Below are 17,861 nucleotides of genomic sequence, written 5' to 3'. Positions count from 1 at the left end.
AAATGGCAGAATCTAGAAAAGACAGAAACACTCTTCTCTGAGATACACAGTGGCAGGATGAAAGGCAAGAGACACAAGTTAGGATACAAGGCATTCTCATTAGATATAAGAGGCTTTTTTTCCCAATGAGAGCTATCACATACTGGAACAGGTTACTCTGAGAGTCTGCAGACTCTGCTTACTTGACTGAACCTTGTTGTGTTGACTCTGCTTTGACAGGGGGTTGGATGAGTTGACTTTCTGTGGTGCTTTCTAGAACAACTTATCCTGTGGCTCTGTTCTCTGCTGTATTTGGAGTTTCCAGAGAGCACATCTGCATATTCCAATTCCTTCAAGGCTCAGTTTTGCAAATCCTTTTACTGTTTTTCTAGGCATTTAGGGACCAGCTGAGGTGTGCAGATTATGCAGGTAGTGGGTGTGTAAGCTACCTAGAAGATAGACTGCTGTACCAGGGCCAGGTCTTCAGACTACATGATAAGCTGGAGAATAATGGAGGGTGAGGAACAGGGAATGGGAGAAGACTCTCTAAGGAGAGCAGACATCACTGATGCCCCTGGATCTTGCAGTACCCTCAGAAGCAAGAGCCTCAGTAGTAGTTCTGTCTCTCCCGGTTACATGAAGGCAGAGCTGTGTGAAGCTCAGGGAGTGGGGCTGGTACAGTGATCACAGTGGTACAGTGAGCAAGTCTAAGTGGAAGGAGCCCTCCTGGGAGTTGTACAGCGGAAAAGGCCTTCCTTAAAGGCTTCCAAGAAGAGCATTTCATTTCCTCTTATGAGAGGAGGTATGGCTGACTTCCTTCCTGGTTAACATATAGTTTCTAAGAGCCAAAATTATCTTCAGTGAGTGTTCATAGCACGTAGCCAGCCAGGGTAACTGACGAAGAGCTCAGCCACAAGAGAGAGCATCATTCAAAAGGGATCTATTTATGTTTTGATGCTGTTAGTGGTGTCCAGCTCACCACTGACTCGTTTTCTGCTGATCAGAAGAGGCACTGGTTGTACAGATGATAACACAAAACTGACACAAAGCAACAGGCAAAATGAAACCTTGAAGCCTAGGAATATTAGTAACAATAGAAATACTAGTCAATGGTTACAGTTTCTCAAGAAATCAGAGGTCCAGCTGTGGTGATGGCACAAGAAAATCTTCCTTAAGCCTTCTCCAGCTTTATTACCAAACAATGTGCTCGATTTTCAGGTGTTTTGCAAGTCCAGGAAAGGGTATGTGTACCTGTAAGCTCCTTGGTGGTACCTTCTGTGTTTTCTGTTGTTCATCGAACGGTGTAGTGGCCTGATCTACTCTGCTGTGCAATGCTGAAGCTTTTGATTGATGTTGCATCTTATCATAAAGTAACCCATTGCCTGTTGTCCAGTGGGGAGAAGATTAACACTGCAGGTGCTCAAGCTGCCATAAAATGCCATTATAAATACATGCAAAAGCTCCACTTTGTAAGACTGCATAAGTGAAATATGAATAGGTTTGTTAAAATTTTGAAGGCATTTAAATGAAGGTAACCTCTGTTTGCACTTCTTTTACCTTTGGAAGAGCTGAAATGTGATGGAAAGACAGATGTTGGGAGACAAGCAGCCAAAGATTTTTGGAGGGTGGTGTGGATGACTTTTTGATACAGGTATTAGAAGGGCCAGCTGGGGTGATTCACAGCTGGATCTGCTGCTGTTCACTAACAAGGAAGGGTTGGTGGAAGATGTTGAGATCAGTGGTAGCCTTGTCTGTAATGACCACGAAATAGTGTCCTGAGGGACATGAGGAAGGAGAATGCAGAATGCGGTCCCTCGACCTTAGGAAAAGTCACCTTTGACTATTTGAGGAAACTAGGGGTCAGATCCCATGGGAGGCAGTTCTCACGGGCAAATGTGCCCAGGAAAGTTGGCAGGGTTTTAAGGATAGTACCATCCAAGCGTAAGAGCATCCATCCCAACACTTAGAAGAACAAGTGGATGTATTTTCTAAGCAGGGCACTAAGGGCAGAGGTCCAAAATGCAGATGTTTCTTTGGTAAGCCCCTGAAGATGTCTGCATGTGGGGTTCTTTTTCAGAGAATAAAGCATGGAGTGTTCTGGTATAGTGGAAGAGAGCAGTCTAACCTCATGGAAGGGCCTGGCCAAACTCTGCTCTCTGCGGCCAGTTTCTGCAAACCCTGTCAAGAAAGTGTGGCACTTTTATCTCTATGGCTTTATTTTCCCTGGCAGTGTCTCTGCAACATACCACCCTGTGTTATTCCTTAGTTTTGTTTGCTTACATAGAGCTATACTTCTGTACCATCAAATACTAGCTAATGTGAAAATGACTGGATGACAGAGGCTGCTTTTCTTCCAGATTGGAAGGACAACTATAACAATATGGTGCCACCCATGAGCTAAAATGCCCTGCTGCTATGTAAAATTCTTACATGGGGCACTACTGCACTGCCATTGCTTTAAAGCTTCTCAATCTTGAGCCTTTACAACATACTTTGCATACTATGAACAGCCAGTTACACTTGATGGTTTTGCCTTCACTCTAGGTACTCCTGGTAATGTTAACCAAGCAACTTGCATTATGAGCTTTGTGGCACAGGGGTAATGGTTGGATTTGATGATCTTAAAGGTCTTTTCCAACCTAGCTAATTCTGTGATTCTGTATTTCTATATGGTACAAATCCCATGGGCTACATACATGCTCATGGCACTGCTCAAGCTGAATCCTGAGTGCTATGCTAAAACAATCAGGATGTGGCCCTACTCATCCTTGGTACTAATCTTGTCCTCTACCCACTATGCTTTTTATGGGATAGAAATGCTGGTTTTCCATTCATCAAATTCACAAGGTATGTCCATAATTGTGAAATAAATAAAAAAAAACACAGTTCATAATCTATATTAAATAAAAAGCATTCATATATTAGGCCATCAAGAGTCAAAAGCATAATTTGAAATGATAAACGTATCCATTTTAAGTTACACATTACTTTGCATAGTTAATATCACTATAATTAGTCCTAGTTCCTGTAATTTATTGAAAAAGATGCTCAGCCCCTCTAGTGTACTACAGTGATGAATGTTGGAAGTGCAACTTTGGAAGCAGGAATCAAGAAAATTAGTAACAGTTGGAGAATTAGTATGTAAATCAATAATATCCTTTCTCTTGCATCTTGAAAACTGAGGGTATGCATCACGCACTGCATAACGAAAGGGAGGAGAGAAGTTGGAATTGTAACCTCTTTTCCATTACCAGGTCTGCTTTCCCTGCAAGAACTGTTTAAAATCATTTCAAACGTTAGAGTAAATCTCTAGTAAATATTTAAACTATGTATAACTAGTCACAAATAAATTAAGCTGATTTTATGCATTCTCTCTAATTAGAAGGGCACAGCATTTGTTGAAACGTGATTAGTATTATTCATTAAGCAAAAAATTCTCATTTGTATCTTATTATCACTATTCTGCATAAACCAACACAATTTGTCATGAACTCCCTCATTTGCTGTATCCTCAAAAAGCAGATTATGCTTATTTTTCATTTGGACAGTGGAAAATCAAGCCAGGTGTTTGGCAGCACCAGAGTGTTCAGGTGTAACTGTGCCAGTGATGGTACATTACTAGCAGCGTGGATGAAGAATGAGGCATGGAGAACCTTGGGACTGAGGTGCCTTGAGGCCCATCCCTTTCGAGTGGTCCTGCTGATGAGACAGGTGGCATTGTATAGGGCTGAAAAAAGGAGAGGAACTTTTCTGTGAAGTCAGCCTTTCACCTTCAAGCGGAAATGAGCACTGCTTTCACATGGCTGCTGCTGCGCCTTCATACCTGCATGTGGTTGTGACTGAAGTCTGTGCTTCATACTTCCGTCCTGCAGTGTTCTAAAGCCCCGTGCAGAGGTCTCTGTTACTGTCACTGAGAGGAACCAGTATAATATTGCACGGGCAGTGCGCTGTCCCTAAATATTGACATGTGACCTTGATTGTTGTATATTATGCAGGGTAACTAATTCACTGTATGCATCTTCTTCCCCTTCCTTCCTCTCATTTCTTTCTGAGCTTTGAAGAGCATCTATTTAAATATCCCATGTTTAATTCTGCCCTCGTTCACATATGTGCAAACTCGAGGTAATACTGCTGAACTCAATGGTGCTGAGTCAGTGTAGAGTGTGTTGGAATAGAGTAGTAGCCTTTTAGATCAGCTCAGCGGTGTTATGGATTTAGAAACTATGAGAGCCCTGTGTTAAGCTGCCAGGATACAGGACTGAGTTCTTCCGACCGACATGTAGCACTTTGCCCCTTATAGGGATTATAGGTATAACGATATTTAATGGGCACCAACACCTATAGGGGCAAGAAGTGCTGTAAAGTTGCTAGGTGTGGTTATTTCTACATTGGATAGATAATATTAAAGGAATCAACTAGGGTTTCAGGCTGTGCTTCCTTAAAGCATGTTTTTCAAGTCTGCCAGAATCTGTTGGTAAGGTAATAAAGTTGTTATAGTGCCCTTAATAAATGCTTGTAGGGATTAAAACCAGTCCTGGCTATATAGACAGCCAGAGTCCAGCCTCTCTGGACACCTGACTGTTTGAATTCTTCACTGTTTCCCTAAATTGAGATGGTGGTGAGTGCCCCAGTAAGCTCTAGATAGTGTAGCACATGGTAGACCTCAGAGACTAGCATGAGGAGTAATACACTTGTGTACTTGTTCTGTAGTTCCCTTTTTTTTGCCTTTGGAGGTAAGTTACTTCTTTTTCAGACTGGACTCTCAGAAATTTTACACTGAATCTGATGTCTGGTCATGTATTTGGAGCAAGGAAACAATGAGACAGCTCTATGTTTGGTACATTGATGCTATTGCAAGTGATACGACAGGAAATCCTCATCCCAAGATCAAAGCAGAGGAAAAGTGCTATTTTCAACATAACCCAACGTCGGTGAAAAGTCCTATAGTGAAAAGGAAGGACTTTGTATATGGCCATGCTAAGATAATACAAGCCTAGTTACAAACAGAAAGCTCACATCTTGCTACTTGACAATTCATTAGTATCACACATCTTTGTCACTGCGCATATATGTCTTGCCTGTGAGTTACTATGACTAGTTTATTCCATTTCACTGGAAATGAACTCGTGAATTACAAATCCAGACTATGAATAGCTTAAAGAGCCAGTAAGAGAAACAATTACATTTTCTTTCTCTCTAACATGCAATTTTAATTTTCATAACTCTAAAACCCCATGTCCCCCCAGTGCAGGCCTGCCAGGAGGCCTGAGATCTGCAGGCTGTGGCCTCTCAGGCTGTTTTCCAATGACTCATTTTTAATTTTAAAGAAGCATTATCTCTAGCTAGTAAATTAACAACAGCCCATAGTGCACACACACTGTCATCCATCTGCTTAAGGCTCTTGTCACTTGACACCAGCCTTGTATCTATAGACTTCATCTGGTATTCAAAAGCTATCAACCCTGCCTCTGAGATAGCCCACCTTCTGGCTCCAGGCTAGAAGAGTGACTCTCCATTTCCAATTCTAATGAACGCATAGCTAGCAGCACTTTTTCCATTAAGGATCTGGTGTTCTTAGAAAACAGACAATGCTGGAATTACTCGGATCCAGAACTGCATGGAAAATGTTTGTAAGAGAGGGTGAACTACTTGAAGAGTATTCCTTAGGCAGCCTGACTTCTGTTTCTGCACTTCTTCTGTCAAGTAATGTACTCGGCTTTACCTCCTGCTTGTGGTGTGTTGGACATTACTGTTTATATTGCTGCATTCTGAGGAGTGGAACATATTGACAGATGCAATTCCTTGTACTTTCATTCAAATTATGAGCACCATTGTTGAGGAGTTTTGAAAAATGCAGGTATTATCAAAAATCTCATGACTGGTGTGAATTCCACAAGGGAGAGAAAGCCATGATATGGTTGGAGAGGAGCAGCTATTTCAGAGATACTGAACTTTGTGCACTTCCAAATTTGGCTTCAAATGAGGTGGTTTGTATCCTTGCAGGTAATTTCTATGTAATCTGATGGTTGCTGTGAAGAAATGGCAAGGATTTAACAGAGAATTATGTCTCCTTGACAAGGTTGAGTCATCACAGGATATAGAACAAGTTCCAAACACCTATTACTAAGTCCAGGTTAGGGAATGCGTTCCAAGAGTAACATCGTCAGTGGATGTGGTATCATGGTACTTGCAAGAAAGCAGAGCTCTGAAGAACATACGACAGGTGGTAGTAACTCTGCCTTTGCTAACTCTTTGGTCAGGTATAGAGATGGGTAGAAAGTACCCATACCAGTTTAATTCACAACTGATTATGCTTCAATATGTGATAGACCCAGAATGATATTCACATGTGTGAATATGTATATTATTTAATAACATGCTCAGTTGCATGAATTGCTTTCTTGTAATGTGTATGAAGAATACAAGCAGTATCTTCAAAATGGCTGGGGAAACTTTCTTGTGTGTTCATCGTATATAGAATCATAGAATAGTTAGGGTTGGAAAGGACCTCAAGATCATCAAGTTCCAACCCCCCTGCCATGGGCAGGGACACCTCGCCCTAAACCATATCACCCAAGGCCTCGTCCAACCTGACCTTGAACACTGCCAGGGATGGAGCATTCACAGCCTCCCTGGGCAACCTATTCCAGTGCCTCACCACCCTAACAGGAAAGAATTTCCTCCTTATATCCAATCTAAACTTCCCCTGTTTAAGTTTTAACCCATTACCCCTTGTCCTATCACTACAGTCCCTAATGAAGAGTCCCTCCCCAGCATCCCTATAGGCCCCCTTCAGATACTGGAAGGCTGCTATGAGGTCTCCACGCAGCCTTCTCCAGGCTGAACAGCCCCAACTTTCTCAGCCTGTCTTCATACGGGAGGTGCTCCAGTCCCCTGATCATCCTCGTGGCCTCCTCTGGACTTGTTCCAACAGATCCATGTCCTTTTTATGTTGAGGACACCAGAACTGCACACAATACTTCAAGTGAGGTCTCACGAGAGCAGAGTAGAGGGGCAGGATCACCTCCTTTGACCTGCTGGTCACGCTCCTTTTGATGCAGCCCAGGATACGGTTGGCTTTCTGGGCTGCAAGCGCACACTGAAGCCGGCTCATGTTCATTTTCTCATTGACCAGCACCCCCAAGTCCTTCTCTGCAGGGCTGCTCTGAATCTCTTCTCTGCCCAGCCTGTAGCTGTGCCTGGGATTGCTCCGACCCAGGTGTAGGACCTTGCACTTGGCATGGTTAAACTTCATGAGGTTGGCATCAGCCCACCTCACAAACGTGTCAAGGTCCCTCTGGATGGCATTCCTTCCCTCCAGCGTATCAACCGAACCACACAGCTTGGTGTCATCGGCAAACTTGCTGAGGGCGCACTCAATCCCACTGTCCATGTCAGCGACAAAGATGTTGAACAAGACCGGTCCCAACACCGATCCCTGAGGGACACCACTCGTTACTGGTCTCCAGCCGGACATTGAGCCATTGACCACAACTCTTTGTGTGCGGCCATCCAGCCAGTTCTTTATCCACCGAGTGGTCCATTCATCAAATTGATGTCTCTCCAATTTAGAGACAAGGATGTCGTGTGGGACAGTGTCGAACACTTTACACAAGTCCAGGTAGATGACATCAACTGCTCTACCCCTGTCCATCAGTTCTGTAGCCCCATCATAAAAGGCCACCAAATTGGTCAGGCAGGATTTCCCCTTGCTGAAGCCATGCTGGCTGTCACCAAGCACCTTGTTGTTTTTCATGTGCCTTAGCATGCCTTCCAGGAGAATCTGCTCCAAGATTTTGCCAGGCACAGAGGTGAGACTGACTGCTCTGTAATTGCCTGGGTCATCTATTTTCCCCTTCTTGAAAATGGGGGTTATATTTCCTTTTTTTCCAGTCGTCGGGAATTCCACCTGACTGCCATGATTTTTCAAATACGATGGCCAGCGGCTTAGCAACTTCATTTGCCAGCTCCTCCAGGACCCGTGAATGGATTTCATCAGGACCCATGGACTTGTGCACGATCAGGTTTTTAAGATGATCTGAAACCAGTTCCTCTCCTAGAGTGGGCCCAAGGTCTCCATTCTCAGTCCCTGCGTCTGCCTTCCAAGACTTGGGTGGTGTGGTCAGAGTCACACCGGTGTGGTGCCAGAGAACACCGAGGTAAAGAAGTCATTCAGAACCTCAGCCTTCTCCAAATCCTGTGTAGCTAGTTCACCTGAGAGCTTCCTGAGGGGGCCTACGTTCTCCCTAATCTGTTTTTTATTTGCTATGTACCTTTAGAATCCCTTCCTGTTATCCTTAATATCCCTAGCCAAGTTTAATTCTAACTGGGCCTTAGCTTTCCTAACCTGGTCCCTAGCTTCCCGGACAACATCCCTGTACTCTTCCCAGACCACCTGTCCTTGCTTCCACTTTCTATAAAACTCTTTTTTCATTTGAATTTTCCTCAGCAGCTCCTTATCCATCCAAGGAGGTCTCCTGGCCCTCCTGCTGCACTTCCTTCTGGTTGGGATGCAACACTCCTGAGTTTGTAGCAGGTGATCCTTGAAGACCAACCAAGAGTCTTGGGCCCCCCTGCCCTCTAGGGCTATATCCCATGGAACCTTACTAAGCAGGTTCCTGAAGAGGCCGAAGTCTGCTCTCTTGAAGTCCAGGGCAGTGAGCTTGCTGCACGCTCTTCTCACTGTCCTAAGGATTCCAAATTCAACCACCTCGTGGTCGCTGCATCCAAGGCTGCCCTGGAGCACCACATTTCCAACGAGCCCTTCCCTGTTGGTGAGCACGAGGTCAAGCATGGCACCTCTCCTTGTCGGCTCCTCTATTACTTGCAGAAGGAAGTTGTCTTCCACACAATCGAGGAACCTCCTGGATTGCTTGTGCCGGGCTGTACCGTCATTCCAACAGATGTCAGGGTGGTTGAAGTCACCCATGAGAATGAGGGCCTGTGAGCGTGAGGCTTTTCCTATCTGCCTATAGAGTGCTTCATCCACAGATTCCTCTTGATCAGGCAGTCTATAACAGATCCCCACAGTAATGTCTCCCATTGCTGTTTTCCCTTTAACCCTGACCCACAAGCTCTCTGTTATCTGCTCACCTGTCCCCAGCCAGAGTTCCATACTCTCCAGCCTATCCCTAACATAAAGGGCAACTCCCCCTCTGCGCCTGCCAGGCCTGCCTTTTCTAAAGAGTCTGTAACCTTCCATTCCAACACTCCAGTCATAGGAGCCATCCCACCATGTTTCTGCGATGCCATCCCATAGGAGCTATCCCACCATGTTTCTGCGATCACACCCCCGTAGATGTGCACACATCTCTTAATTCCTCTTGTTTGTTACCCATGCTACAGGCATTTGTACAGAGGCATCTGAGTTGAGCTCCAAATGAAACTGTCCTAATAAACCTTTGAGGTGATTTTCCCATTTATCTGGTGTTTTCCAAATCAAACTGATTCTTACTTTGATTTCAGTTGGATAGTGTTACATGAAATATTTCACATCAGTACATAGTGAGATAATGGAGAAAAAAAAGCTCCTTAGCTCCTTATGCTCAGTCTTTGTAATATGTGACAACAGCATCAAATCAGAAGAGAAATGGGTGTTGAGTTCTACTTTTTAAGAAAATAAGATTTGTATGTAAACAATTTAAAATAAAGCCTTTAATTTGCTTCCAATTATCTAGAACTTAAAGCATTAGTAATGAAAGCAAATTAGGCATGGGTTTTATTTATACATTATCAGTTGGGGAAATTGGCCCTTCCCCAAATGTAGCCCTCACTCTGCAAACATTTGCCTGCTTCCTTACCTTTGGGAATCCAATTAATCCTCCTGAAATCATGAAGCCAAACTGTGATTATGGTTTATCAGCCATAACTATCTACAGGTTTGGAGGTCAAGCAGAGACTTAACTTACCCTGGAAAGCATACAGAGAGGATACAGTAGGGTGCCAGTGTGACCCTGGGTTTGCAGCGCACTGTGCAGTACTGCCTTGCCAAATGCATTATGAATTAGCCAGACTTGGCTTTTGGTTCTGAAGGATGCATGCATTTCCAGTGCCCTTCTCTAGGTAAGCAAGATGGTGTTTTCTATCTTCATTTTATGAATGTGCTTTGCATAAGGCTGCAGGCTCAAGAACTTGTTCCTAGAAATGAAGAGCTCTTGGTTCCTGGTTCTGCATTCAGTTCACAGCAAAATGCCATTCTCTAAGAAAATCCGTGGAAATATGTACATAAATTATAATTATAAACATGTAGCTTATTGTGCCCAGTGTATATTCACTGGTAGACAATGAGTATTAGAGGAATAATAACTAATCCTGTCTGATGGTGTGCATGGCTCCTTATGGTGCTTTATAAATAATCCATTCTGTAAAAGATGATTATACTGTGTAGCCCTTGCTGCATACAGCTGCATCCACAAACAGAATTAGGTATGCAGGACCCCCTCTTTCATGGGATCTTTCATGTATTGTTTGTATTCTGTGTTGTGCAGTTGATTCACCAGAAGGACTTTATCAGGCAGATATTGGACAGACACTGTATTCTGGATTTCAGCTTATAATGAACAAGCAACATTTCTATTTGTTACAAGTGGAAAATGGTGGAAAGATAAATTCCAATTTTCTTTGATTTTCTTGAGGATCATGATTTCCTATGTAGATAATAGGAAATGGCGATTCTGTGGTATGAAATGCTATTATTGGTTTGTGGGTTTTGTTGTTTGCTTTGGGTTTTATGCAGACTCTTACCAGATGAGGCACTAAGGTTACCCACTGACTTTGCCATTTGATTTTGTAAGGGTCTGACAGTACAGGATAGGAAGTGAAGGGACACTCTGATCCAGCAGCTATAAACAGGTTTCAGTGGATGATGTATCAGGCCCAAAGGGTAAAAAGAAGTTTGGAAGTGGCTTTTGGTAGTGAGACAGCTTTTTAGCTGCTCCATCACAAAATATTCCAAACCCATTTGTGGAATGTTACCTTTACATATGTTTTCTTCATTAAAACATTTTGTGACCATCCAAGTCAGGAGAAGTTTAAAAAACCCCAAGATACCTTCAAACCCATCTTTTATAATCAAATCTGCTTCAGTCTTAACTGAAAATTGTACCTGTATATTGCCCTGTATAACAGCCTATATTGATGATTTTTGACACAACTGTCTGTATGGGTTAAGTGCAGCAATAGTCACAAAGTACTGCACTAGATTTTAAGGACTCAGTGGAAAAAGTATCATGGCTAAGCCATTAATTTATTGATTATTAGCCAAATCGTCTTGTAGGGAAGCAGTGATTTAAAAATTGACCCATGGAACAGGTAGTTGTGATTCCATAACTAGAAAGTATGTATTCAGTATTTGTACAGTTAGACATTCAGTAAATAATGAGAGTAAATAACAGTAAATATCAAGGCTACCAATTAAATTAAAAATTGGTTAAATTAATAATCATTATATTAAATTAAAAAAAATTCCCAAGAAAAAGACCTGAAAGTATATTCTACTAGTGAAAAGAAATACTTTAATGTAGGAGAAATACTTTTTATAGAGACTGAACAACAGAATATTTCAAGCTAATCTAAGCAAACCTCATGTCAGCCTCTGTCCCTTTCATTCTTTGCCCCAGACTTGGTTTTTTTGCAATCATCATGTCTTTTCTCCATACCTAAATATTGAACAGTTACACTCTGGGTTCAGATCTGCAGATTTGAACTTTGTACACTTCAAATGTGGGCTGTGCATTCAGAAATCTTTCTCTGCTTCATCCTCTCACAAGCCAATGGTAAAAACCTACAATAGCTCCTTTCTTGCCCTTCATATACTTTTCAGAGACCTAGGCAAAGGCACAGTCATTCATTTACAAGCTGGAAATCAGCCTTCCAAACCTGTCATGGCTACCAATTTTTGCCTATTTATATGATTAAGAGCTTAACGATACACCCATTGCATCCCTTCTAAAGAGTACAACCCCAGAGTAAATGACATGTTTAGAGGACCAAGGTCAGAGATAAAATTGTTCCTTTCAAGTTATCGAGCTCATGTGAGACTCACTCAGATTTGGATCAGAAATTTCTTACAATCTCCATAGACTGTAGACCCATTCTCTAAGAAATAACTTTGTTTTCAGCATAGACTTTCCTGTGCTTCATACACTTTTAGATGTAAATAAGAATGTAAAGCTACAGCTGTCTATTGATAGTTTCTTAAGCTATTTTTAGGCTTTCCTTATCAAACCTTCCAATTAGTTTGTATGGATTATGTTTGAAACGCTGCAGTAATAGGATGGAGGACGTTGATTGAGCCATTCTCTACCTGAAGCTTTAGTCTTGTTTTGGCAGAAAATTGATGCCCCTCCTTGTGTTATGTAGGATCTTTTCTGTCTGTTTCTGTGCTGGAATCTTTAACAATGGTTGTAATCTGAAATAGAAGCAGAGTGATGAAACAAGGCTTAGAAACCACTATTTTGCAAGAATGGCTGAGTGCCTGCACTTTCTATGATGTTCAGGACAATATATCTATATTTTAATCAGCTGGCTGCAAATGAGGAAGCATGCTATTGTATGATTAATGAAAACTGCTGGGTTTAAAGTTATGGTAGTATATGTATGTTATATATTTAGACTATACTTTGTAGCTCTTAAAGTTTGCTATTAATATAGTGACACTGCGCACTCACGTTGGACCACTTGCTGTACTGTAGAAAGAAACATACTTTTATTCAGCAATGGTGCATTGATACTCCAGGGTGAAGTGAGCACCATTTAATTTTAAACATCATGCCATATTTGCAATTAACCATTAAGTTGTCATTTCCGTAAAGCCAAATGTTTTGATAGGGGAAAAAGCAATTGATGTAGCCAGAAAAGAACCCCAGAAGCTCAGGCTTTACACAGATCAGGTCAATAAGCAGGGAGTTCTGGATGTGTTAGGAGGCAGTGGCTTCACAACTCCTGGGACAAATTGCAATTTGATTAAGTGCCAACAAGTGAGATCATCTTCATATCTTTTATTTGTTGGGTTTTAATTTGTGGGTGAAGGCTGTGCTCATTAAAGTGAGGAACTCCACATGAGTTCTAGCCAAGCATTACCATATTCTATATAATGACTTGTGTACACTTGTATCTTGCTCAAAAGTTCATCTTATTTTCCTTGGAATTGCATGGAATAATTTATTATTATTTAAGTATTTTGGCAATCTGTACTATTTATATTTTTCGTACAAACCTGCATTTGATTACACTCATATAGAAGATGCTTCATCCTTCCTATGTGCTCTTGTTGAGTGAGGTTAGTGCCTTTTTTATTGCTTTGCTTTCTTTTGATAGATAAGAGAAATAACTGACCAAACAGCTTTGTTATTCTCTGCATTTTGAGATTTATAAGGAGTAGAATTAATTTGAACTGCTGTAGACCTTTAGAGCTTTCTGTTTTTTTCTGGTCATATCATGGAGTAGAAAGTATTTTCATGATCTATTTTTAGCAAAATAAGTATTTTTTTTCCTTTATTTCTTGCTTATTAATAATGACATGGCCCTTTTCTTCTTCAAATGTTGTTGGATTAATTATTGACCTTATTAGAGAAGTCGTGAGAAGGTCTATTCTGATGGCAGAGAGACCAGTGGCTTCATGCCTTGGCTGCAAGGCTAAGCAGTATCAGATCTCTGAGGTCTGTGACAGTTAAAATACCCAGATTGTGCCTGTAAATATTTTCCCTTTTGGAAATGTAAACTTTGGGCATTAATGCTGCCATTACGAGGGTGCTGCTGGCACTGCTCCTACATTAGGAGATAATTACTGGATTCATTCCTGACATGTAACATTTCTTCAGGGAGGTGGATGGACAAGCACACAGAGCTCACTGCAGAAGTACTGAAGTTGGGTACGTTGTCCTTTTGCCTTCATTGGTGTACTGTACGACTTTGCAAAATATGTTAAGGAGTTGATGGAGAAATCATCTGTGTACTTTACATTATTAGAGAAATCTGTTTATTATACTTTGTACTGAGGTTGTTCCTATTCTTGTACCTGGTGTGCCTGGTAAACAGTTTGATTTTTGATTGCCTTTTAGGCTTTTCAGATGACCTACATGGAGCTTTTAATTTGGTTTCTACTGACTAAGGTGTTTCCTTAGGTTATTTCCTGCTTTGTCACTCTGTAAAAGCATATAAAATTCACCTAGCTTGGAGGATTATCACAGGTGCTATAAACCATCTAAGACTTCATAATAAATGTATTTCCCAGATAGAGACATGGGGGGTGCTTGGTATGTCTTACCTCTACCTAGATGGAGAGCTAGTGCTGTGGACTGAGCCTGTGAGAAATGGCAAGAAAAAGAAAGAATTACAGTGTGATCCAGGGATCATTTCTTCACTAGTCATACACCCATTTCCCATCTTTGGTCAAACACCCATTTCCCATCTTTGTGTCTCAGCATTTTGACTGCCTCCTTCATCCTTTATAGCTCTTCCTCTGTAACGAACACGGTCCTATGCCTTACCCCGAAGGCATTACTTCCTCCTTAATGAAACACCACACATTCTTGTGCACAGTGCAGGAGCTTTGGTGGACTGCCAGCTCCACTTGCTGTGTGGAGCGGGGGAAATGCACAGAAGCACAATCCTTTTCAAGCCTTTCATTCCCTACAGAACGTATTAACAAGTCTGAGAGCAGCTGTGCTTGCTCCGGCTGTAGGGATGGTACATCTGACAAAATGTAAGCAGCCTTTCCTGTGCCATGAGGTTGAGACTGACTATATAATTACAGTTCCTTCTCTAGCCTCCAGTAAGAAGGAAACTTAAACAACAAGCCAGCAAATTTTATGGAAGCTACGAATTTAGAGAAATCAAATGACTTTCAAAAGACTTTCTTAACCCTTTATAACAACACACATAAAACTGCAAAGAATAAAGCAGAAAACTTGAACTCCTGTGAAAGACATTCTTGCACTGCATACATTGTTGAGTTAATGTGGAATACCTGTTTAAATCAGCTCTTTCTGTAGTTCCCTTGCCATACATCTTAATGTCAGCAACATCTGCAATGGAATTGCAACATGGATCAGTGCAGATTATCACCAGTTAATAAACAGTCAAGAGCACATTTTAGGTAGCACAAACTCTTCAGTTTATTTCTATGGATAATCCATACATATGTTTTCAATAAAAACTTGTATTAAGTACAAAAATTATGTACGGCGTGGTATGTGACTGACTTTGTTACTGACATAGTGTTTGCTTGTCCAAGATCAAATCCTACAGCTTGGTCTCCTCTTCAGATCTTTCAAATATTCCTTTCTAGTTACCAGTGTTCTAGTAATGATTTGACCTCTCATCTTGACATAGATCTTGTAAGAAAGGTACTGTTGACTATATGTACATCTCTATAATCAAGAGAGAAAGTATTAAATCATTGAATTTGGAGGATCATTCCTTAAACACTGATTCTCAGAGTGAATGGAGATCATGGGAGAATCTTTACTCTTAACAGTGTCATTTTAAGTCATCTCATAAAATAAGATCAAAATTCCAATAATCTCAGTTGTTTCAACTGGAAGTTTTGGGATGAACTGCTGACTCAGTAAGTGTGAACTGTAGTTTGCAAAGTGGTCTCAAGGATGTCCACAAATCACAACTGAAGAGGAAATCGTATTCCCCAGCCCCAGAAGCAACTTTATATCGTTCTAGATATTATGAATCTTAATGTCCATACAAAACTTCTGCCTTACCTTTGTTATCACAGGAAATACTTCTTCTGAGAGTACTGTTGCTGAAGATGGTATTTATCCCTTTTTGATTGCCTTTGAGGTGTTGGTACTTTCCATTTTATGGAAGTACTATAAGGCTTTGAACACCAAGCTTTAGAATGGCTCTAGGGATGAACAAACAGATCATTCATTGTCTAGGACCCAAAAACCTACAGAGTGCAAACTGGGTAAATTAAACAGTGCTGCAAATCATCTAGTGTTCGTAAGGGGGAAGATGGCATGCTGTAGTCTCCCCACCAGGGGACTAGCTGTGTTTAGTTCTAAGTAGCAGTTCAGTGTTTGCTATCAGCCCAGCAACCACCATCGATGGTAGAAATAGGCGCTATCAGGTTAAGATTCAGTTACAGCCAGCTTCATTTTTTGGGGTCTTGTGAGCAGTTGAAGTGCTCTCACAGTAAGTGCCAACACCGTGAGTGAATACTGTTGAGCCTAACAACCCACTGGTTCCAAGGAAATGTGTTTAGGATCAGAGGTCTTTGTAGTAATGTCCAGTTTTGGGCCCAAAGTACCTGACAATCACAGTTTTAAACCAGTGTGATTTTACCCTGGTGTCCAAATTGGAGATTTGCCCTCCCACCTGTGTTTAAGGGCATTTGCAAGAACTGGATGGGGCTTATGTGGAACTGTCACATAAGCCTTTTTGTATTTTGAGTGGTAGCAGCAGTGGATGACTGCAAGTGCAGTATGCCTTCTTGTAATAGTACTATTAATTATTATTATTGATTATCATTATTTGTTAGTAATACAAGAATTAATAGAAAAATCAGTATTAATTGCATCTTCAGTGGTATGTATCTGTAGTGTCTGTTATCCCATGTGTGAACAAATGATGCATTTGTTCTTAGAGCAGCATGATGCCACTGTGATTACAGATGGCTAAATAAGTGCTACATAAGTGTGTGTGTAGTGCATCCAGCTCCCTCATGAGTGGTAGGTGATACTGTGTTCTTCAGTGGTATGTCAAGGCATTACAATACAGCATCTTAATGATGTAAGGGGCAGTTTGCTACATTCCATGACCTAAAATAGTAAAGGAAATGAAAGAAACCACTAGACTGTGTTTGTATTGCTTGCAAGTCTGTCTCTGCCAGGACACTCAGTGGACTTTTTGCAGGCACCAAGTCTGAATGTTCAGTAACTCAGTGTGCAAGCAGAATCAGCACTGCATAAGCATTGACAATATAGAGCAAAATGTGTGTAGATGAACAGATAACCAAGACTGAAAGGTTTTCTTGCATGCAGTCAGCCTAGCCCTCTCAGAGATGAAAATAAGCAGCTTTCTGAGGTTCTGAATGCAAATCTTGATGCTACCCGCTGGAATTTACCAAATAAATAAATAAAATCTCCCCAAACGCAGCCCTGCTTGAAGCACCGAACATGCCAGTGGCAAGTTCTGCTTCAGCCTCCAAGAGATAAAGTCCGTTAGCGCATATCGGTTAGTCTAATTTATTCAGTGTCATTGCTGTATCACAACCTTCTGTTTGATTTTCTTATAAACTAATAATTTCCTGAATGAACTAATACTGCCAGAGCCACGAGTACCTCTGCCTTGTAGAAGTTTTTTATTGTTGTGTATGCAACTAAATTGAAATATCTTTCACTTGAAATATTGACTTTAATATCTCATTTGAAAAATTCATGAAGCCTTTGATGTTAAATCCATACTCAATTTAGCCAAATGCCATTAGAATATGCAATACGCCTGAATACAGAGAGCATTATTGTCTGTGTTTCTGCAGAAGAATTACATTTTATGACTGTAACGTCAGGATCTTTTTTGGATTTGTTCGTGAAGAAAAGAAAGGGAAAGGCAGCACATTAGAAGCAAAATGAAAAGTGGTATTGATTAGGCTCTCATTTACCCTCTCTTTGCTTCAGTCCCTAAATGCATGGAAATAAGGGTTGTGCCACAGCAAGTAACAATGCTCTGTAATGAATGGAACAATCTTTAGAAAATTAGTGTAAACATGTATGATAGTGCACAGATGTTGCTCCTAGGAAGTGGCGTACATTTATTTTACATCTCCATTTACATACATCTCTTTATTTCCTAATAGGATCATAATAGAAACATGACAATAGTTAATGATTTCATAAAACACGGGATGTAAAGCTGACAGAGAGGTA

At 41.2% G+C, this 17,861-nt stretch overlaps 1 long non-coding RNA gene across 1 annotated transcript in view; it reads left to right on the top strand.

Moving 5' to 3' along the window:
• The window catches only part of LOC133225913 (uncharacterized), a 162,573-nt gene extending 148,723 nt beyond the window's left edge, over positions 1-13,850 (top strand). The window contains exon 4 of the long non-coding RNA XR_009729316.1: positions 13,800-13,850. This is a non-coding gene — a long non-coding RNA (uncharacterized LOC133225913). The remainder of the gene's footprint in view (positions 1-13,799) is intronic.
• The last annotated feature ends 4,011 nt before the right edge of the window (positions 13,851-17,861 follow it).

The sequence above is a fragment of the Neopsephotus bourkii genome, unplaced genomic scaffold (assembly GCF_033783945.1).
Source record: "Neopsephotus bourkii isolate Nb327-2 ecotype Australia unplaced genomic scaffold, CSIRO-AGI_Nbou_v1 NB_1768, whole genome shotgun sequence".
Taxonomy (NCBI): domain Eukaryota; kingdom Metazoa; phylum Chordata; class Aves; order Psittaciformes; family Psittacidae; genus Neopsephotus; species Neopsephotus bourkii.
The sequence above is the reverse complement of the archived record's forward strand: the minus strand, read 5'-3'. Positions and strand labels throughout refer to the sequence as shown.